Source organism: Protopterus annectens, chromosome 13.part0, assembly GCF_019279795.1.
Source record: "Protopterus annectens isolate FY-2018-M chromosome 13.part0, PAN1.0, whole genome shotgun sequence".
In the NCBI taxonomy this organism is placed as follows: Eukaryota; Metazoa; Chordata; order Ceratodontiformes; family Protopteridae; genus Protopterus; species Protopterus annectens.
This window is the reverse complement of record NC_056747.1, coordinates 699,457,761-699,480,578: the sequence shown is the minus strand read 5'-3', so window position 1 is coordinate 699,480,578 and position 22,818 is coordinate 699,457,761. Positions and strand designations below refer to the sequence as shown.

General features: G+C 41.4%; 1 protein-coding gene across 8 annotated transcripts in view; it reads right to left on the bottom strand.

Moving 5' to 3' along the window:
* KIF12 (kinesin family member 12) overlaps positions 1 to 22,818 on the bottom strand; it is a 521,732-nt gene that overhangs the window by 91,265 nt on the left and 407,649 nt on the right. The window lies entirely within an intron of this gene.

The window sequence follows — 22,818 nt, the reverse complement described above, 5'->3', positions numbered from 1 at the left end:
AGGAGAGCTATGATAGCATGTAAATGCAAGGAGTATGAATAAAGTGAAAAGTAATATTAACATGAGAAAGAGTTGTTTACCCTTTGCAAATACGTATGAGTATCAGAAGTGAAAACTGAGCCCTAGAAGCCAACGTCAATAAACAATTATTTCCTCAGTATAAAGACTGGGAATTGCTTTGATAGTTGTATTCTAACATATAAATGTGAATGGGTGTGAGTGTGAGGGGTTGTGATCAACAGTAAACTGACAAGGGTCAATGGGCAAGGTTTATAACTCATACTCTCAAAGGAAGGTAATGCATGCTTTGTTAAAAATTCCTGTCTGATTATTTTGGACTACTGTTAAGTTAAGAATGTTTTTGTAAATGTAAAGCTTTAAGAAAAAAAGTTAGAGAACATTAAAGAAAACCAGAAGACCATGTTAATGATTTTATTGCAGAAATAAGCACTTATTTTAATAGATGGATGAATGTATGTAAAATTACTACTTTTGAAATGTGGGGGAAACCTTAAGGAAAGGGACCAACTACTCAGTACCTTGCCTGGGGGCATAAGAATCTGCTTGACAGACCAGGAATCTACCTAAGTTGAACAGATGGATAGAAATGGTCTAGGTTTAGAACGTAAGGCACAACTGCATAAGAAGGGCTTATCCAGCACTGTACATTGGCATAGCAGAAGCCCTAAAAAACATCTAAATTATCAAAGCAGGTTCTAAGGCAATGCAAGAAGCCATTATTTCCTGTGTATGCCAAGGTCTTGGGTTTAGACATTTCTCATATAACCAGGTAAGGTATGCATGTGGGGAGCAAAAACAAAATGAGGAGACTAGCAGAGATAGCATGGCAATAGTGGTGGATAGTCTTGAAACCACAGCTACTACAGATTATTACAAGAGTTTCTACCCAGGAAAGGGTAATAAACTATTGCTAAGAAGTATACTGTATCAGGCATAACTATTAATAGGCTTGTAATTGTTACAGTGGAGCATTACTTATTTAGGCAGTCCACTTAGGTTAGGCTTCTTGCAAAGCCACCATTTCATGTGGCACTGCTTGATATCCTGACAGATGTTTTGCTAGGAAAAAACGTTGATGATGCTTCGGCTTGTTTACATGCAATTGCACACAACCAGACATGGAGATAATAATTGGGGGAAATGAGGGGGAAGATTCAACCAGCATTCACTCCTCCAATACAGGCTGGTGATCTGGATACTTTAATGAATAATTTCAAAAAATTCAGAGTTGTAGGGATACAGCCGAATCCAGCCATCAAAATCTGGATGTTACAGACAAGAAAGAAGCAAAAAAACATGTAGAGGTAAACTTTATTGAACAAGCCTGATAAAAACAGGGCAAGTGTTTTCATGCTTTTGTCATTTACTTAAGTACCTATAAAAACACCTGCCAAAATACTCCACATATAAAGGCCACAATTATGTGATCAAAGTAAAACTGATAGCACAAATTATAGAATCAAAGGTCATATAACACTCTAATGTTTCAAAATTCTTAATTTTAAAATTGGTTTAAGACTATAAGTGCCACATAATATCAGTGCTGTGACAACATTAAATTCTGTTATCCATCCATATTCAACAGCTTCTTTGTGGATAGCAGATCAAGTTCACTAGTATTCATCAACTACAAAACAACAAAATTTAAATTGATAAAGTTCACCTATTATATGCCTTGCCAGAACATTCCTGATATTCTTTTCATTATCATAAAGATGTTCATTGTTTTTTTCCTCAAACTGTCAATTTATTTTACCTATGCTTGTTTGTTTTTTTAACTCTGTCACCAAATTACTATTAAGTAGAGCATTCTTATTGTTCAACTACAAAAGCTTGTAGCTGTTTGTTTATTTCTTAGTTTATAAGGATAATGGCACAGTATCGGTGTTTTAGTAACAGTTGGCTAAACAACTATATTGAAGTTAGTTAATTTTAAAAAGGACAGCAACTGTGCTCTTTGTGTGCTAGATTTGTTTAGCTAGTGGCAGTGCTACCATAAAGACAGGGAGGAGCCACTAGGGCAGTACTGTGTATACAATTGCTAGCGCATGCATATATGTGTGTGTGTGTGTGTGTGTGTGTGTGTGTGTGTGTGTGTGTGTGTGTGTGTGTGTGTGTGTGTGTGTGTGCGTATGTCTGTTTAAGTCTCAGCTACTCTTAGTAGAAGTAGACTGCAATGGAAGAAATTAGGCTAAGAGTAAGGCTAGTGAAATTCTGGGATTAACACTTGTGTCATTTGTTGGACTGTTAAAGGCTCAGTGATGGAATACACATAGTAAAGGGGGAACCTCTTACCATATATATATATATATATATATATATATATATATATATATATATATATACATATATATATATATACATATATATATATATATATATATATATATATATATATGTGTGTGTGTGTGTATAGACATATATGTATAAGTATAAATATATATATATATATATATATATATATATATGTGTGTGTGTGTGTGTGTGTGTGTGTGTGTGTGTGTGTGTGTGTGTGTGTGTGTGTGTGTCGGGGGGGTCTGTGTATAAATAAATATATATGCTCCCCATTATTCCAGCCAATTGCCACTAGATGGTGCCATAATACCCTGATCTAGCCTTACACACACACACACACACACACACACACACACACACACACACACACGCATACACGCACACACGCACACACACACACACACACACACACACACACACACACACACACACGTGTCCTTTTCCCTGAACCTCTTTGGAAGCCAGGGGACTGTGGCTGACAAAGTTGGCAATAACTGCAAACTAGGAGATGTTAATATCCCTTCACACGTTCAGATATTTCAAGGGCTTGATTAGCCCAGTGTCTTGTTTAAAGACCATGGGCTTGCCCTTAATGCCCAAATCTGTAGTGTTACATCTTTGGGAATTCAATTAACTCTACTTTATACCATGTCAAGGATACTCTCCTCAGAACTAACACTGTCATTAGAGCCATGGGTATGTTTGCTGACAATGAGCTGACCTTTGATCACTATGTCTTGGTTGCGGTTCGGAAATCATTCTACTTAGCACATTTAATCTCTAGGAATCTAGGAAGTGTAAAGTTAAGCTAGGTAAGGAAAATGAGTAGAAGCTGATACATTAAGAACAGGGTATAAATATTAGACAAAGAGACAAACCTGGTGGATAAAATAAAAATCCCTCCTCTGCAGTGTAGAGGGATAATTCTTGATTATGACCTGGATGATATGAGTTCAGTTACCAGCTCAGATGCTGGAAGAGCTGAGCAGAGAGAAGAGTGTGTGCAATTGTCAGCTTGCCCATTCTAAGAGGGGGCCGGCAGTTGTTAGTAGTCAGACAATGCCCTGCAAAGAGACCACTGACTGGGGCAGCTTAAGTTTAGCTTCTCAAGCTAGTGATAGTAGCTCTCTTGGGTGTGTGAGGGGAAGAGTATGCACACATCAGCAGAGGGAACTTGAAGCCCTACTGTGATGTGTATCCTAATTCAGCTATAAGGAGGTGGGTTTAGAATGATGACAAGATTGGGAAAAAACATCTCCTTGGCCTGTGCCCTAGAATTATGCAGACTGCGCATTGGAGACAGTGTCTGTCATCCAGGGCTAGATAGATAGGTTGCTTTGAGATCCCAGTCTAGTGGATAAATCTGACTCACCTATATGACTTGGATGATGGGAAAGGATGCTGCAGCTATGGTCATGGCTGGATGCTGCAGCTATGGTCATAGCTAGAAGGATAGGTACCCCAATGAGCCCGAAACTGGGGGAGTAAGCCAAATTCACCTGGCCATGGTGAGTAAGCATCGCAGGATGTTTAGGTAGCAATGTACACCACAGCCCTAGTACCACAATAAGCTTTTGGATATTGGGCAAAACTTTTAATCAAAGAAAAAAGACTACCCCTCACTGTACTGTCAATATAGTGGCATTGACTGCAGCTACCACATTTAGTAGTAGAGTGGTTTGCCACTACTTTCGCATGATTTGTCTCAAAAAAACATTTTCAGGTTTCACCTTTTCCTGTAAAAAACTGTGGTGTCATTTCTACCATATTTCAAATGTTATCAAAGTGGGTAAAATGTCACAGTTATTGAAAATGATGTCCTTAACCAAGTTTACATTTGTAGAGTAGGTAAGCACCATTGCGCTGAAGTGAAACTGTATACCATTTCTTTGTAAAATGCCTAGCTAGGGCATTATTCTTCTCACTGTTTCTTATGGCCTGTCTATTTTCCTTTATTCTGTCACTGAGTTTTCTGATGGTTTTGCCTATACAGAAGGAATCACAGGGAGAATGGATGGCTAAGTAAACCAGGTTCATGGAGTAGCAGGTGCACTTTTACCTGCACAAACAACCCTCAGTTCAAATTCCTGGTATTGGAAAGCACGGACAGGTTTTTTGGGAGTACAGCACCTTGCTAGAGGTAAGGAAACTCTGGTTGAAAATTAAACTTAAAGCAGACTCAATGGAAGGTCTCAATGAAAACCATAATATAAGGTGCACACTAAAATGGAGGAAATGATGCCAGCAATCCCTAGCTTCACAAGGTCCTTTATATAAGATGCGAACTAGAAGGAAGTTATGCAAGTAATCCCTAGTTTCACACACACACCTATTGTTATAAAAAACTCTGTATTCACATAACTTGAGTCACATTTCTGAAGAAGTTTGACCTGTAACCTTGAAACAAACAAAAGTGCTCAAATGTCGATGTAATATTTATTAATATTATCTTGAACATACATGTAATCTCTGAAGCATAAGGCTTCTTTGCATTTATATATAAAGACTAATTGAAAACCAAATTACTGTTCTGTTGCATTTTTAGTTGACTAACTGAAGTAGTTAAGAGTTTCTAAGTAGGCCTGTTTGCAAATATAGTTTTTTTTATTTCTCTCTCTCTCTCTCTCTATATATATATATATATATATATATATATATATATATATATATATATATATATATATATATATATATATATATATATATATATATATATATATATATATATATATATATATAAGCATAAGGCTTCTTTGCATTTATATATAAAGACTAATTGAAAACCAAATTACTGTTCTGTTGCATTTTAGTTGACTAACTGAAGTAGTTAAGAGTTTCTAAGGAGGCCTGTTTGCAAATATAGTTTTTTTTATTTCTCTCTCTCTCTCTCTATATATATATATATATATATATATATATATATAAATATATATATATATATATATATATATATATATAGAGAGAGAGAGAGATAGTGCAGTATGTTTTTATCTCAAGTCTAATAACTACATTTGTTGGTTAATATGGTCATATAGTGTAATTTGTCAAATGCTGAAACAATCAAATTTTGGATGATCGGGTATAAGGTAAGTCAGACTAGTTAGTAATGTCTACCATTGTACGGGTTTCAGTATGTGTCACATTTCTGCAAGGGAAGTGTATTTTGCAGGATTCCAAAGGGCTGTTGACAGCAGTGCTTGTAAACAGCAGCACTATTATTGATTAAATGCTAAATGCATTTTAAATTAATAGTGGCTGTGTAGTAAGCCCATCTCCAGTAAATAAACTCTATTCTAAATATTGATAGCAATTATTGTTTACTTTTTAATATACAAGATCTAAATCTTTCTAATGATGTAACATGCATGACAGGCATGGATAGGTGGGGGGAACACGACATAAGTGAATACTCTACTATCTTAGCTCCAAGTGTTTGTATTAATAATTGAAAAGTTGATTATTAGAAGAGAAGAAAGGCATGATACACATAGAACAGTAGAACAAATAAGTGGGACTAAATAAGGGGGGAATGTTCCATGCTACAAAAATGGACAAAATGTAGACTTGATAGAATGAGGTTACCTGAAACAATGCAATATACACAAAATGTTAACTGATGACATTAATATCATTGGAAAATAAGCTGATTCATGTGCTTCATGTCCCTGCCCAAGTAGCTGACACACACACACAGTTTGAGATAAGAGTTATATACAACCACACAAACGCTCCTGGGGAAGGCTGGCAAAGGTTCTCCAGCTGTGTCCATTTTACCCAGACTATACGGTAGTACCACTTGCCAACACCCACTAATATTTATCAGTTACTAAAAGGCCCTTATGAAAGGGTGTCCAATTATTACTGTGCAATATTATTATCCAAATGGTAAGTGCAACTGAACAGTCAAGGCTTATTGAAGTGGCTTTGTACAATATCACTAAATACATGCAATGTACTCTAGAGCTTAAATTATCTGTACACAAAACAGCCACAGTTGAAAGATTTAAAAATATTTAATAATAAATAATAAAAATACAAGACAATACTTCTTGCTACACAGTGCTAGTCAAGAGCTCAGAGATCATAGAGAAATACTTAAAATAATACAGTAGAAATGTTCTGACATCAGTACAGAACAACACAAATCTAATCTTCCTAGTTCCTAGCTATATCTAAGAGAAAACACAGTTCTAAAATAAACTTACATATAGAACACAGGCAGAGTGCTGGTGAGTTGAATGTTCTCAAGACAAATGCTAAAATACTCTCATTCTTTCTGTCCTTAAATTGATAACATAGTACATTGATTCATTTAAGATTACATAATTTCTTTCTGGTTCCCAGGCTAACAGAAATTAGAGGTTAATAGCCGTTTTGATCTTGCAGCTTGTCAGGAAGCCAGAGCAATAAAAAAATTATACATGTAAATTCTATCCATTAACTCTGTCTTGAAAACAATAAGCAGAATGCCTCCCTCTAGACATCTTGGCTCCGAGTTTTAGATCAAAGAATTTCACAATGCTTGACTTATCAGCTTTCTTACAGCAGAGTGCACTGTTGTTACATTTTTTTCAGTTCAACATCCATTACAGAATTTTCACATTTAGGAGAACAAGCCTGTGGCTTACATTAATATTTACTAATGACAGAATTATCTACAAAATTCTAGCTAGCTAGGCTGGCAGCTTCACCTATCTTCACATATCTCCCCCCTGGAGAACTCAAGCTAGTTTTTCAAGTGACCCTTGAGAAATGTTGTTTGAGAGGGTTAGGTCTATCTAAGTATACCTTACCCCATTCCCTGTCTTGAGATCCCATCTGCATTGGCATTGCTAATCCCACTGCGGTACTGCACTGACATACCATATGCTTGCAACCCTAGGCTCCATCTTAGCAACTTGGCATTTTACTGGCTGGCTCTGTGTAACCATGTTAGGGGACTGTGGTCTGTAACTACATGAATTTTCTTCGATACAGATAAGGCTGAAGTTTCTGCAGTGCCCACACTATGGCTAGACATTTCTTTTCTACAGCTGCATAGCATTCCTCCATGGGTTGGAGCCTATGACTGAGATAAACCATGGGGTGCTCTTCTCCATCTGAAGAAATCTGGCTAAGTACAGCCTCCACCCCATGGTTCAAAGCATCCACCTGCACAACAAATTATTTGCTGTAATCTGGACTGGCTAACACAGGGGGTCCTCCCAAAGCTTCCTTATGTTCCTGGAATGCCTGTTCACAGGCTGTGGTCCACACTACCTTATAAGGCCAGATAAGGTAATGTGGTCCACACTACCTTATCTGGCCTGTTCTTCCTTGTCAGGTCTGTGAGGGGAGCAGCTATGGTAGTATAACCAGGGACAAACTTTTTGTAGTGCCCTGCTCTCCCTAAGAATGCCCTCACCTGATTTTTGGAAACAGGTGCATGCCATGCCTGAATGGCTTCTACTTTGGCAAGTTCTGGCCTGATCTTACCACTTCCCACTCTATGTCCCAGGTAGGAAACCTCTGCCATACCCACCTGACATTTGCTTGGCTCTATCCATTAACTCTGTCTTGAAAACAATAAGCAGAATGCCTCCCTCTAGACATCTCGGCTCCGAGTTTTAGATCAAAGAATTTCACAATGCTTGACTTATCAGCTTTCTTACAGCAGAGTGCACTGTTGTTACATTTTTTTCAGTTCAACATCCACTACAGAATTTTCACATTTAAGAGAACAAGCCTGTGGCTTACATTAATATTTACTAATGACAGAATTATCTACAAAATTCTAGCTAGCTAGGCTGGCAGCTTCACCTATCTTCACATATCTCCCCCCTGGAGAACTCAAGCTAGTTTGCCCTCTGTAGTCTGCCCAGCACCTCCCTGACATGTTGATGGTGCTCTTGCCAGGAATGGCTGTAGATGGCAATATCATCTAGGTAAGCAAGGGCAAACCTTCCTGCTCCTGCTAGGATATGATCTACCAGCCTCTGGAAAGTCACTGGGGCATTTTTCATCCCAAATGACATCTTTGTGAACTCATACAAGCCAAAAGGAGTCACAAAGGCTGACCTCTCTCTAGCACTGGGAGTCAAGGGCACCTGCCAGTAACCCTTGGTAAGATCAATGGTTGTAAGATACCTAGCCCCACACAACTGCTCTAGGGCCTCATCTGTCCAAGGCACGGGGTAACCATCTGACTCTGTGTGACTATTTAATTTCCTGTAGTCCACACAGAACTTGGTGCTGCCATGCTTCTTTGGTGCCAGCACCACTGGGGAGGGCCAGGGACTGTTGGACTCTTGAACCACCCCTAGTTCAAACATTTCCTGTATCTCCTCCCTCATAGTCTGTTTGACTGTCTCATTCACCCTATAAGGGGCCTGCCTAATAGGCCTTTGGGGTTCTGTATCCACCTGGTGCTGCACCAGGTGGGTGCATCCTGGTTTCCCAGTGAACATGTCCCCAAACTGCTGTAACACTGCTCAGATTTCTCAAAGCTGGGTAGGAGATAGCTGCTGGGACATTACTACCCCTTCCACTGAGGTGTCAGTCCGAGCCTCATTTAGGAGGTCAGTCACAAGCTCTCCCTCAGACTCCTCCTTCCAATCTGCTGCAAATGCTCAGCACAAGGGCCTCCCTATCATGGTAAGGTGTTATCATGTTAACATGGTACAATTTGTGCCCATGCCTCCTGCCTAGCAGTTCTACCATGTAGTTAAAATCACTTACCTTTCTTACCAACTTGTAGGGTCTCTCCCAAGCTGCTTGCAGCTTGTTGTGTCTGACAGGAATGAAAACCATTATATGCTGCTCTACAGCATACTTTCTAACTCAAGCATTCCTGTCGTACCATATCTTTTTCTGTTGTTGGGCTTCCGCCAGGTTCTCCTAGGCCAAGCCCATGAGTTCCCTGAGCCTTGTCTGGAGGTTTAGGACATATGCCACAACAGACTCCTTGTGAGATTCTCACTCACCTTCCCCCTCATCACGAATTAAATTTAGAGGTCCCCTCACCCTATGCCCATACAGAAACTCAAAGGGTGAAAAACCTGTGGATTCCTGAGGAACCTCTCTGCAAGCAAACAGATGGGGCAAATATTTGTCCCACTCCCTCTTAAACTGGTCTGCAAATGCCCGTAGCATAGACTTGATTGTAGAGTTTAACCTCTCAACATGACCATTAGTCTGGGGATGGTAGTGGGTGTTTCTTCAGGTGCTTCGCCCCACAGTACTTCCACAGCAAGCCAGCAGGTCTGACATGAAATTGGCACCTCAGTCAGGCAGTATTTAATTTGGGAAACCTACCCTGGTGAAAAATCTCTAACAAAGCATTTGCCACCTTTTCTGCCTCAATGCAGGACAGACCCACTGCCTCAGGGTATCATGTAATATAATCCACTACCACTAGGATATCATTTTACCCTGTGGAACTTAGGGTACTCAGAGGCTACCCTCTGAAATGGCTCCTCAATCACAGGCAAAGGCATCAAAGGAGCTCTCTTCTCCTGCCTTGCCTACCTTTTGGCACTACTCACAGGTCCTGCAGTACCTTGTTACATCTCTGGAAATTCCAGGCCAATAGAAGTTCTGCATAGTACGTCTCTTTGTACGTTTTATGCCCATATGACCTGCAGAAGGAGTATCATGGGCTATGGCTAGAAGCACCTGATGGTAGGCTCTAGGCACTACCAACTGCTGTATTCTCTCACCTTCTAGCCCTCCCTCAGGGGTCCACTCTCTATACAGTAACCCTTTGTCCCAGTATACAGATTTTCCCTTCCCTTGAGAATCAGGTCCCTCACTAGCCACCTGCATCAGGCCTTGCAATGTAGGGTCTGAGAGCTGAGCCTGTCTCAGCTTTCTCTTTGTAACCCTTCCCAGCTCCCCTTCCACAAGAAGTCTGGCATCCTCTGACAGTGGTGCCTCACTGTCAGCCTGGGTACTACTACTCACCTCTACATTTGCAGTCACCCTGTCCAAGGGAACATCAGTACCCACAAGCAGCTGTGGCTCGCCATCAGTCTCACTGCTACAGTGTAGCTTCCTCCCTGAAGTATCCACCTCACCAGTCCTGGCTGTAAGTATGCAGTCTGTCTGGGTCCCCCCAGGCTACCAGATCCACATGCTTGTCTTGAAGCCTGACTGCATGCAACTGTGTAAACACATGGTACTGCCTCATCCAAATCCTTCCCTATCAGGACATCTGCAGGATGGTAGTTCAGTATCCTGTTGTCTCGAGAAAACCTACTATTGGCATTTTATCTTCCCTACTTACTGGCTCCCTCACTTTTTGTTCCCTACCTTGCCTCCATGGACATCTGTATGCCACATGGCCCCACTGGCTGCATTCAAAACATTTAACCCTAGGTCCTGGATGTATACCTGGACTAGTGGCTTCCCCTGCTACTAGCAGATTCTGTTGGAGCAGTCTCTGCTGCCCACTATGGGTTCCTTTAGACCCATGAGCAGTACTATGGGTCCCTTTCCTGTGCAGGGATGCCCTGCTTGCTAAGTATAGGTCTCCCTTCTTCCCCAACTCATCTGAAGTAGCACATTGTCTATCAGCTAACCAGATTGTTATGTCCTCAGGCAAAGTGCTAAGGGCTTGTTCCCTCACCAAAAGGTCTACCAGCCCTTCAAAAGTGGTGATCTGACATCCACTCACCCACCTATGAAAATAAGTGCTCAGTTCAGCAACATATTAACACGCACTTTCATCTGCCTTGCATCTATACTCACAAAACTTTTTCCTATAAGTTTCAGGTGTTAGCTTAAAACATTTTACAAGCGATTCTTGACAGCAGTATAATCAAAATATTCACAATCAGCAAGTTTAGACAATGTAGTTACAGCTTTACCATGGAGTAAGGGGAACAGGAACCATACCCAGAGCCTTTGGTCAACATCATACTGCTTACATACCCTCTCAAACATATGAATTAAACTATCAAAATTATCCCCCTCTGTAAACTGCAGAAGAAATTTACTGACCTTTTGTGCTTCCAGGGTTCAGTTACTCCCTTCCCCATTACCTCCATGACTTTGGTGAAGAGTCAGCATCTCCTTTTCATGCTGCCTCTGCCTTTCCTTTTCCTCAGCTTCCAGGCATAGCAGTTTCTCATTCTCCTCAGCCTGCAAACATCGCAGTTTCTCATTGTCCTCACTCTCTAGATGGCTCAGTCTCTCTGCTGCTTCTATTTTTACACGCTTGGCCTCCAACTCAGGTTTCTTTAGCTCCAGATGGATTTTTAAGTCCTCTGTAGAAAGGTTGAGCTGTCCATTCTCTGAGTGTGGTACATCTCTACTCCCAGTCTGATCGTCCTCCTGGTTGCTGTTTTCTGATGCAGCTGTGACCAAGGCTACAATCAGGTCTGCCTTAGTCAGGTTTCCATGCACCAGTCCCCTAGCCTGGCACATAGCCAGCTGGCTCCTTGTCAGCTTTCCGTTCTCCTCTGCTGACATGCTTGCCTGCTCTCCTTGACTAACTAAGCTAACAAAAGAAATAAAACAACTGTGATCTGAACTCTGAGTATTCACTGCGTGACTGATTTAGAGTACAAAAACACCTTCAGTGATCACTGTACACAAGATACAGGAATTCACACTACCCACACCACTATAAGCTAAATGCCAACCAATTAATATGTGGCATGGATATCCCACCACTGCCAAACAATTAATATGTGACACTCGTGCACTGGACCAGCAATCAGGGAGCCTCAATCCTTATCACTAACACCAGTGAGGTGCGTCCATATAGGGAAAGGATAATAAATACACACAAAGTACAATTTCCCTTAAGAGAACACAGAGATCACAGTCAGTCTGGGGCTGGTTTCTCCCTTTCTCTCCAGGTCCCCAGTAAGACTACCTACTGACACAGCTATAGGGTCCAGCTCTCAGTGGGCAAGCTAAAACCACCAGCACCCTCTCTGTCCAATGAGTGCTTCATGTCTCTGCCCAATTAGCTGACACAGCCTGTTTTATGTATACTATATAAGCTATTTCTTAATCAATCTGTCTAAAATATACTAGAATTGTATATCTGTATGGCTCACCTGTCCTCTCTGTTAAATTCTTAATACATTAAATACCTTTGACTAGAATCAAAGTTGATTTCATAACGTGTAACCATATAATTGTACAATGTCCCAATTGATTGTCAAGATTAATACTCTTTTTGTAACTCAACTACAATTTGTAATGCTTTTTTAACAAATTTATTTCTTCTTGTATAATGTTATGGAGCTTTTCTCCCCGAGCCTCCACTGAAAATGGACTCATTTCAGCCCAGTGGACTTTCCCGGTCAAAAAAGCATATATATATATATATATATATATATATATATATATATATATATATATATGTATATACATATACATATATATATATATATATATATATACATATACATATATATATATATATATATATATATATATATATATATATATATGCCAGCTGTGCCATGGAAGGAGACTGTGACTTGGCATGGGCAACCAATCATCTTTTCCAGGCATGCATTGAAAATACTTGTACTATTTGTAAATGTTCTATGTGCTGCACAGGAATTACCTGTTTCTACTATCACATCCACAGCAAAATCATGTGCATCTTCATGTGCATGTGTGTGTGTGTATGTCTTTCGGCTTTTCCCGGTTAGGGGTCGCCACAGCGGAACTCCGGTCCAGTACTGATTGGCAGTAGAGTTTTATGTGCTGGCTTGCCGGGCCTAATGCACAACCTTCAATGAAGGAACGCCCATTCATGCATGTCGTCACACAGTAGACACTCTAAATGAGAATCGAACGGGCAACGTCTAACTGTGAGGTGACAACGCTACCGCAGCACCACCACCATCTTCATGTATACTGCTGTATTTCCTCACACTGTGTCACAGCTTCTTAAGGTGATCTTTCCATAACCACCAAACCCAGTGTCCCACTTTCCCACTCCCACCCCAGTAGTCAACTAACCAGACTGCACCCCCCCCCCTTTTGCAAATTCCTGGATCCGCCACTGGATAGGGCCTTGAAGGGATCTGCAGAAGACATGTTATTTACAGCATGTATTCTTTTACTGAGTAACTTCTGTGGGCATTCCAATTGTTGGATGTACCTGGTTAGGTACATACTGAAGGGGACACTGTACTCAATGGCAGGTCTGATGAATGCTGGATACAGTGGAACAATGACTTCCTTGGACCTAGATGCCATACCTTTGTTTATAAGTTGTACAATATAGAATGATTTTCTCACAGCTGTAGACATGTGATGGTCACAGGTTAGATTACTGTCTATGTGTGTCCCCAAGCCCCTGACTATTGGGTCAACTCTTCATTGTGTGTTGTCAATATGATAATTGCCAGGGGTGGATGACTTTATAAAGGATTCTGTTATGCATTTTTTGGTATTTAGTTTTAGTCCATGGCTTTGACACCAGTTGTTTGTCATTGTCAACCCTTCCTGGAGAACATTTGTGTTGGTGAGAGATTCTTCAAATTTACTTAGCCAGATGCCATTTACATTGGACTTGATTTCAGAGAAGTAAATGCCAAAATGGAGTGGTTCCAGGATAAATTCCTGAGGAACTCTACTTCTGACTGACCTGTCTAACGTTCCGGGTCATATCTGTGAGCCACTTGGCTATCCACTGGGTGACATAAGGGTTTATCCATAACCTCTAGAGTTTGCCCTCATCCATTGCTTTGATGACCTTCTCAAAGAAGTACACCAGGTTAAGTAGGCTTGATCTGCCCTTGAAGAAATCAAATTGGGTTGGTTACAGAGTCTGGAGGTTTCCTATGTCATTACTGATCATTTCCATAATAATTCTTTCCATGGCTTTGCATATGCGACTAGTGAGACTTATGTGTCTGTAGTTTCCAGGGCCTGTAGATGGCCCACCTTTGTACAGAGGGATTACTGTTGCTGTTCTCCGTTCATGAGGCATGAAGCCTGTTTGGAGGCTACAGTTAAATAGCAATTCCAGAGGGCCTGATAGGTCATCTTTCATACTATTTAGAAGGCATCCTGGGATATTGTCTGGGTCCATTGATGCAATGTTCTTGGACTTAGACAGACCGTTAAGGACTTGTTCCCTAGTGATAGTAGAGAGAGTTATATTTGATGGTATTTCCTGAAGGAAGGTGGGGGGGGGAGTAAAGTTGGAGCTGAATTTGTTGGCCGTTAGGTTTGCTACATCTTCTGGTTCAGTACACGTGGCTCCATTAACAATGGACAATTAACAAGCCCCACCAAATAGAAAGTTCACCCTGGAGATTACTCCAGTGGATCTACTTGATAGAGGCACTGAGAACTAACGTCAGGTGGAACAATGCCAGGGGACTTCTAAGGGCTAGGCTTGTAAAGACTCCAGGGCCATTAGCTTAGTACACACCTATGAACCTATGAACCTTTGAGCTCTGCACACAATTGTGTATTGCCTTTGAGGTTGTGGACATAGCTAAAGAATGCTTTGTGGTTGTCCTTGGCCTAGGAAACCAACTTTACCTCAAATTTAGCTTTGGTAGACTTTATTTGTCCTCTGAGTGTTTTGTTTAGTTTGATGAGAGTGCTTTTATCCTGCTGGGTGTTACACCTCCTAATTTTTGCCATGCTTTTCTTCCTTCTGTTATACAGCCTATTGATAATGTGGTTCCACTCTCACCAGAAACAAAACAGTAGCATCAATCCCAATATTTGAAGTAGGTGGACAGGTGGACAGGCTCTTGGCTAATCAACAGTTTTCTCCCAGATGAAGCAAAAGCCTGTAGGCTTGCTGTAGCCATTTCCTGGTAGATGCCTTGAATAGCAATCAGACCAATCAGGAAGGTCCAACACAGACACTTACTGCCCAATCAGAAACAGTCAGGAATCAATGTGCTCTTCCCCTTCTCTCACCAGAATAAAAATGCAAACAGAAATTCCAAACTGGCACATATGAAGCAGATATTAGGCTTTCTGGTTATCAGCAGTATCCAGGAAATAATGCCCCTATGTTTCTCTCCTACCAGGAGGAAAATAGATGCACTAACCTCTGGATGACTACTGAGAGTCTGGTGGTCTTTCAGTAGATGTTGCAGATTTGAAATGTAAGATGGAAAATGGGTTAATGTCCTAAGAGCTGCAGTTTGAAGCAAGCAGTTAGATATGAAGGAGGGGGTAATTTCAGCTTTAGCTATCTAAATGGGGAGCCAGTAATAATTAATTTTAAAAGAGCAAGATAAAGTGGAAGGGGTGTGCTCTTTGTATTCTGGCTCTATGGAATATAGTGGGATGACCAATACATTTAAATAGCTGAAGGGTAGAGATATCGCAAACATGATAATGTGCTTCTCACAACAGACAATGAAAGTGGAGAGAAATGGAAATGTTGTTGTGTCTTGCAGCTTTTCCCGGTTAGGGGTCGCCACAGTGGAACTCAGGTCCGCTAATGATTGGCAGTAGATTTTTACATGCCGAGTTGCCAGCCCTGACACACAACCTTCAACGAAGGTACGCCCATTCATGCATGTCTCCACACAGAAGACGCTCTAGCTGAGAATCGGTGTGGTCTAATTAACATAAGAAGCAGGTAACTAGAAAGACAGTTGCTTTTAAAAACACAGCAGCACCAGGGTGAGAGGGTGGGGGAAAGTGTATTTCTGTGTGACTCACAAGCGACAAAGCTGTGGTCTCTTTCCTAGTTTAAACATGCAATTAAAAGCAGAAAACAAGAAAAACAGTGTAAATAAAATAAACCACTATATACAAAATAGAAGAAAGCAATGAAGCAATGCAAAGTAGAAGAAAGAAAAAACAGGCTAACCATTCCCTCACAGCAATATGTAGCAGTGTCCGAGTGAGCTTTCCAATAAAGCCCTTAAATGTTTTATTTTACCTCTTAAATAGAAGGTTCATTTCCTAGCTCCACCCTCATTTCACAGGTAATTAATCTTAATTAACCTTTTCTAATTTCTGTGTGACTCACAAGAGACACACCTGTGGTCTCTCACAGTTTAAAAAATGCATTTAAAATCTGAATACAAGTGTACAGAAAATAAACCACAATATACAAAATAGAAGAAGGCAATGAAGCAATACCAAATACAAGAAAACAAAACAAACTAATCTTTTACTCACAGCAATCTGTGGCAGCATCTGAGAGAGCTTTTCCAGTAAAGCCAAAAATAAAATTATTTTCTAATACCTTTCTCTCTCTGAGGAGACTCACTGTTTTGTTTGTACATCACAGCATTAGTACCACAATAAGCTTTTGAATATTTAACAAAACTTTTAATGCAAGAAAAAATATTACCCTTCACTTTAGTGTCAATATGCCAGAGATGGTCTGCACCTGTCACCCCTGCAATTTAGGTTACTGGCTAAGGATCTTGCCACCCCTATAGTGCCTTTTTTAGGCAAATTTCAAATGACAAAACCACCACCGAAACAGGTACAAGCATGCAAAATCTGAAGGTAATGCTATTCAATGCTAGAAGTCTAAACCTCAAAATGCACACTCTTGAGGCACTCCTAAATTTGAGAACATTGATATCTGTGCAGTAACTGACACCTGGTTCAAGGCTCCAGAGAGCACCCCTGCAATACCAGGCTACAACTCTTACCACACTTTTTGGCCACCAAACCAGGATCTAAACACTCAAGGGGGAAGAGTGTCCATATTCACAAAGGATATTCACACCACCAGGCTAGATGCCCAACACAATGCGTCTGAAATTCTCCAGGTGCAACTAACACTAGGTAAGACTGCAATCCAAATTGTAGCTTGATACAGATACCCCACCATGCCTCAAGATTCTCACTACACCTTTCTAAACATACTGGAAAATATTAAGATACATCCAAACACCCTAATACTGGGTGATTTCAACTACCCTGCCATTAACTGGGAAAACTACTCGTGTACCAACACCTTTGCCCAACGATTCTTGGAATTCATAAATTCCAACGCCCTGGATCAACTAATCCATAGTCCCACCAGGGGCTCCAATATCCTAGACCTGGTCATTACCAACATGGGAAATTGATGCTCCAGATCTATGGTCACCCCCTCATTGGTCAGGTCAGACGATAAGCTAATCACCCTTAACATCCACATCCCACCCCACTCTCCAGTAAGGAAACCTCCATAAAAAACTTCTGCAAAGCCACCTTCATGCTACTCAAGTCAGAAGTGACAAACTTCATGACTCCCATGCAGATGGGAACTGAAAGTTTGACTGCTGAGTCCTACAATAAGGCACTCTACAAGCACATTCACTCATGCATGAATCGTGCCATCCCAAATAGAACCAAGATGCTCTCCTCCAAAAAAAGGAAGCCGATCTGGTGGTCTCCTGCCATAAACAAACTTTACCAAAAAAGGAAGAAAGTGTTGCAGAAAAGAGGAAAATCCCACGATGCAAAAAAATTCCCTTACCAGCCTCAGTAAGAAGCTGAAATCCCTCGTAAAATCCTCCAAAGCTAGTTACAAAAATAAAATTGCCAAAGATTCCAAAGACAACCACAAGGCATTCTATTACTGTCAAGAATCTAAATGGCAATGCTCAGATCTGCTCTGAGCTACAACAGAATGGCATTAAATATACTGATCCTAAGGATATTGCCAATATATTGGCAGATCGATTCAGTGCCACCTTCACCCCTCTCTCACCCCATAAACGGCCATTCTCAATACCGGAAGATTGCCAAATTCCGGTAATAACTGCCACACAGGTAAAAAACGCACTCTCCAAAGCTAAGAATACAGCATCCATGGGACCAGATGACATCCTGGGCTGTGTACTACATGAACTACAAAAAGAACTGGCACCTCACCTAAGTGTCATGTTTAATCATACCCTCACCTCAGGCTTCGTGCCCACTGAGTGTAGCACAGCTACAGTTATACCACTCCACAGGGAGGGATGCACCTTGGATCCCGGGAACTACCGCCCTATCAGTCTGACGAGCCTAATCTAGAAGGCCATGGAATGTATTATCATGGAATTTATAAACAAAGATATTGGCAACCTTCAAACACTGGACCCCACCCAGTTTGGGTTCTTGAAGGGCTGATCTTGTCTCCTGAACCTGACTGACTTCTTCAAATCAGTCACCAGAGCTGTGGATGAGGGTAAGGCAGTCCACACAGCCTATCTGGACCTCACCAAGGCCTTTGACACCATCCCCAACTCTGGAATCATAGATAAACTTACTAAGCTGGGCATTAATCCCTACATCACTCGATGGGTTGCCAACTGGCTTACTGACAGAACCCACACTGTAAAAGTAGCCGACTCCAAATCCAGCTCCAGACAGGTGACAAGTGGAGTACCTCAGGGTTCAGTCCTGGGACCGCTCTTGTTTGGCTTCTACTTCTCTGAAGTACAGGCCAACACGAAGGGACTCTGGCTAACAAAGTTTGCAGATGACTGCAAACTGGGAGCCATTACTGAATCCTCAAATGATGTGGATACTCTGCAAAAGGGCCTTACAGAAACAGATGCTTGGTGCCAGAGCCATGGGCTCAAGCTCAATGCCAAGAAATGTATAGTTATCCCCTTTGGGAAAAAACATGTACCCATGAATTACCATATGGGTGGCAGTACACTAAACACCGAAAGTGTGATAAGAGACTTAGGGACACAGGTGGACAGTGGTCTCACCTTCGATAACCACGTCGCCACAACATTCAGGAAATCATTCTATGTGGCACACCTCATCACTAAGGAGTTTTCATCCAAAAAAAGGAGGTCATTATCCCACTGTACTCATCCCTCATTAGATCCATTATAGAATACAATGCCCCATTTGATATGTACCTCTCAAGACATCTGCAACAACTGGAAAGACAGCAGAAATACCTCACTAAAAGAATCACAGGCCTAAAGCAGATGCCCTATTCTGGCCACCTTAAAAAACTCCAGCTATACTCTGTCGCATATTCTCTACTCAGAGGCGATCCCTGCTTAACATACAAGGCCATGTCAAACCCAGAGCTGTTGGACATACTCCACTTAAAGAAATCCCAATCCCTCAGAGCCACACGCTCCATGGATCTAAACCTTGTAATCACAATAAACAAAACATGCTGGAGGGATAGGTTCCTGACCCAGAGACTCCCCAGTCTCTGGAATAGACTGCCCATACATATCAAGCAGAGCGCCTCATTGGCCCTCTAAAAAAAGGAACCTTGATGATTGGATGGGATAAAGGAAATTCACCCCTTGGATCACGTCAGTTGCCCTGCTAGACAGGGGTCCAGGGAAGTAAATAGTGTGTGAAGCCAGGGAATTGTTATGGCTAGGCTTGTATGGGCCCTAGGACTGATAGCCTAGTACCAACCTATGAACCTATGAATATAGCAGCACTGATTGCAGCTGCTGCTTTTCCTAGTAGTGTGATTAGCCCTCACCCTTGCATGGTTTTCTCAAAAAGCATTTCCATATTCTGCCCTTCTAATAAATAAATTGTGCTGTCAAACCTAACATGTTCCTAATGTTGTCAAAGTGGCTCCAATAAAAATATATATGTGTGTGTGTGTGTGTGTGTGTGTGTGTGTGTGTGTGTGTGTGTGTGTGTGTGTGTGTGTGTGCGTGTGTATATACATATATTTATATATATATATATATATGTGTATACACACACACACACACACACACACATATATATATTATGTAGTTATATATATATATATATATATATATATATATATATCTATATATATCTATATATATCTATATATATATATATATATATATATATATAGTGGATATAATAAGTGTGCACACCCCTGTTAAAATGCCAGGTTTTTGTGATATAAAAAAATGAGACCACAATAAATCATTTCAAAACTTTCCCCACCTTTAATGTGACTTATAACCTGTACAATTCAATTGAAAAACAAACAAATCTGTTAGGGGAAAAGTATTTTTTTTAAGACTTTCAGCTTTTCCCAGTTAGGGGTCGCCACAGCGGAACTCCAGTCTGCTCATGATTGGCAGTGGATTTTTACAGTGCCGAGTTGCCAGCCCGACATCCAACCTTCAACGAAGGCGTGCCCGTTCATGCTCACACCCACCTGCATGTCTTTAACATCACTCAACCGCGGGGAGGACATGCAGACTCCACACAGAAGGGGCTCCAGCCGAGAATCGAACAGGAGAACTTCTTGCTGTGAGGCATGCACAATAAGCTGGTTGCATAAGTGTGCACACCCTTAAACTAATACTTTGTTGAAGCACCTTTTGATTTAATTACAGCATTCAGTCTTCTTCGGTACACACCTGCCATCAATTAAAGAAACTCTGATTAACCCCAAATAAAATTCAGCTGTCCTAGTAGGATTTTCCTGACATTTACTTAGTTGCCTGTTACAGCAACAGTCATGGTTCGCAGACAGCTTACAAAGCATCAAAGTGATCTCATTGTTGAAAGGTATCAGTCATGAGATGGGTACAAAAAAATTTCCGCAGCATTGGATAAAGCATGGAACACAGTGAAGACAGTCATCAAAAAGTGGAGAAAATATGGGACAACAGTGATGTTGCAAAGAACTGGACGTCCCTCCAAAATTGATGAAAAGACAAGACGAAAACTGGTCAGGGAGGCTGCCAAAAGTCATACAGCAACACTGAAGGAGCTGCAGGAATTTCTGGCAAGTACTAGTTGTGTACTACATGTGACAACAATCTCCCGCATTCTACATATGTCTGGGCTATGGGGTAAGGTTGCAAGATGGAAGCCTTTTCTTAGGTTCATTGGTTGGTACTAGGCTATCAGTCTGAGGGCCTATAGAAGTCTAGCCAAACAATTCCCTGGATATTTCTTCCCACAGTATTTACTTCCCTGGACCACTGTCTAGCAGGGTGACTGTCGTGATTCCCCAGGGTGAATTTCCTATCTCCCATCCAATCATCAAGTTTCTTTTTGAAGAGGGCCAAGGAGGCACTCTGCTTGACATGTATGGGCAGTCTATTCCAGAGTATAGGGAGTCTCTGGGTCAGGAACCTATCCCTCCAGCATGTTTTGTTCATTGTGATGACAAGGTTTAGATCCCTGGAGTGTGTGGCTCTGAGGGATTGGGATTTCTTTAAGTGGAGCATGTCCAACAGCTCAAGGTTTGACATGCACTTGTATGTTAAGCAGATTAGACGATATGCCACAGAGTATAGCTGGAATTTTTTTAGATAGTCAGCATAGGACATCTTCTTTTAGCCTGTGATCCTTTTAGTGAGGTATTTCTGCGGCCTTTCCAGCTGTTGCAGATGTCTTGTGAGGTGCATACCAAACGGGGCATTGTACTCTATAATGGGTCTAATGAGGGATGAGTACAGTGGGACAATGACCTCCATTTTCTGGATGAAAACCCCTTAGTGATGAGGTGTGCCACATAGAAGGATTTCCTGACTGTTGTGGCAATGTGGTTATCGAAGGTGATACCACTGTCCACCTGTATCCCTAAGTCTCTCATCACACTTTCGGTGTTTAGTGTACTGCCACCTATGTGGTAATTCACGGGTACATGTTTTTTCCCAAAGGTGATAACTATACATTTCTTGGCATTAAGCTTGAGCCCATGGCTCTGGCACCAAGGATCTGTTTCTGTAAGGCCCTTTTGTAGAATATCCACATAAAATAGGGATTCAATAATGGCTCCCAGTTTGCAGTCATCTGTGAACTTTGTTATCCAGAGTCCCTTAAAGTTGGTCTGTACTTCAGAGAAGCAGATGCTGAACAAGAGCGGTCCCAGGACTAAACCCTGAGGTACTCCACTTGTCACTTGTCTGGAGCTGGATTTGGAGTCGGCTACTTTTACAGTCTGGGTTTTGTCAGTAAGCCAGTTGGCAAGTCATCGAGTGATGTAGGGATTAATGCCCAGCCTAGTAAGTTTATCTATGATTCCAGAGTGCGGGATGGTGTTGAAGGCCTTGACGAGGTCCAGATAGGCTGTGTGGACCACCTTACCCTTGTCCACAGCTCTAGAGACTGATTCAAAGAAGTCAATCAGGTTCAGGAGACAAGATCAGCCCTTCACGAACCCAAACTGGGTGGGGTCCAGTGTTTGAAGGTTGCCAATGTGTTTGTGTATAAGTTCCATGATAATGCATTCCATGCCCTTGCAGATCAGGTTCGTTAGACTGATGGGATGGTAGTTCCTGGGATCCAAGTTGGATCCCCCGTTGTGGTGTGGGATAACTGTAGCTGTGCACCACTCAGTGGGCATGAAACCTGAGGTGAGGGTATGATTAAACATGACACTTAGGGGAGGTGCCAGTTCATTTTGTAGTTCATGTCATCTGGTCCCATGGATGCTGTATTCTTAGCTTTGGAGAGTGCAGTTTCTACCTGTGTGGCCATGATTACTGTAATTTGGCAATATTTTGGTATTGAGATGGGCCCTTTAGGGGGTGAGAGGGGGGTGAAGTTAGCACTAAATCGATCTGCCAGGATACTGGCAATATCCTTAGGATCAGTACAATTAATGCCATTCTGTTGTAGCTCAGAACAGATTTGAGCATTGCCATT